At 42.7% G+C, this 1,550-nt stretch overlaps 1 pseudogene; it reads left to right on the top strand.

The window, feature by feature from the left end:
* The first annotated feature begins 894 nt into the window (after positions 1-894).
* LOC118018877 lies at positions 895-1,344 on the top strand (annotated as a pseudogene).
* Positions 1,345-1,550: the final 206 nt, after the last annotated feature.

The following is a 1,550-nucleotide window of genomic DNA, read 5'->3' as shown; positions in this document are numbered from 1 at the left end:
GTAAAGCCATGTGTCCGAAGTATTCCAGGGTATCAGGGAGCAAGTAAGGGATCCCTTTAACAAGCAAACTACTGAAAAACAGTTAGGCTTGAAAATCCAGGTATGGTAGATAAAGGCTCTTCTTAATTTCCTTTGAAAATTGAGAACCAAGCCTAGAAGTTACACGTTGTGTGTGTATTGCTGTTTTCGTCAGTATGAGGAACATACTGCTTCCATAGTGACATTAAAAATAATTTTGTTGGGGGCGCCTGGGTGGCTCAGTTGGTTAAGCGACTGCCTTCGGCTCAGGTCATGATCCTGGAGTCCCTGGATCGAGTCCCACATCGGGCTCCCTGCTCGGCAGGGAGCCTGCTTCTCCCTCTGACCCTCCCCCCTCTCATGTGTTCTCTCTCTCTCTCTCATTCTCTCTGTCTCAAATAAATAAATAAAATCTTTAAAAAAATAATAATAATAATTTTGTTGGGGCACCTAGGTGGTACAGTCAGTTATGCAACCAACTTTTGGTTTCGGCTCAGGGCACGCTCTCAGGGTCATGGGATCGAGCCCCATGCTGGGTTCTGCACTCATCACAGAATCTGCTTCAGATTCTCTCTCCCTCTTCCTCTGCCCCTCCCGCTTATGCGCTCTCTCTCTATAATAAATAAATAAATCTTTAAAAAAATAATAATTTTGCAGAATGACCTTTATATCGGTAGAAAACTATGGACAGTTGGCAGTGACATTGCAACAAAAATTGAAAAAATCATGTCAATATTCAGATTAATATAAGGAGGTATTTTTTTTTTAAACACTACTGTTACAGTCTAGTAAAGATTCTGTTCATTTAAGTACATGCTCAAAGCAACCATTTAATTTTGATGGTGCTACTATGTAAAGTTCCGTTTTTGGTTTGGTGCCTTGCTGGGGGGGCCACATGGCTGTGTGCTAGAGGCATGAACATTGGTGGCTGCCGCCTTTGGGCTGGGATGAATGGCCCTCAAAGAGGGGCTGAGGAGCTGAGTCAGAGCTATGGCCAGTCCAGGGGTAGCGGCTGGACTGACCATTGCTGCCGCAGGATTTGCAGGCTCTACATTTTGCAAGCCATGAAACCCATGGAGCCTCAAGTAAAACAAGTTTTTCAAAGCCCACCAAAATCTGCCTTTAGTGGCGGTTACTACGGAGATGGGTTTGAACCCCAAATGACAAAATGAGAAGCAGGTAAGCCCCACTGCCAGTAAAGGAACAATATGAGATGCTCATCGACAGATTATGCTTTTCAGTCACCTGGACAAGGGAGGATCTCCTTGTACAGCAACCAAAATCAAGGAAGCTAAAGATTTACTAGAAGGTGAAGCTAAAAAATGAAGTAAATGTGTGATGAATTTTAAGTTCTTGTTAGTTTATGTATATAAGGGCCAGCTTTTTATAATAAATTGCCTCAAGGCTAAGAAAAAATTCCATTTTTAAAACTAGATGTTCATTTCTTGCTGTGGCATGGGAAGGTGGTAATTTGGCAGATTCAAGGCCCAGATTTTCACTTAAGCACAGGAGAGCATCACTACTCAATCATT

Source organism: Mirounga leonina, unplaced genomic scaffold, assembly GCF_011800145.1.
Source record: "Mirounga leonina isolate KUSES-001 unplaced genomic scaffold, KU_Mleo_1.0 Mir_172, whole genome shotgun sequence".
Lineage (NCBI taxonomy): Eukaryota > Metazoa > Chordata > Mammalia > Carnivora > Phocidae > Mirounga > Mirounga leonina.
The sequence above is the reverse complement of the archived record's forward strand: the minus strand, read 5'-3'. Positions and strand labels throughout refer to the sequence as shown.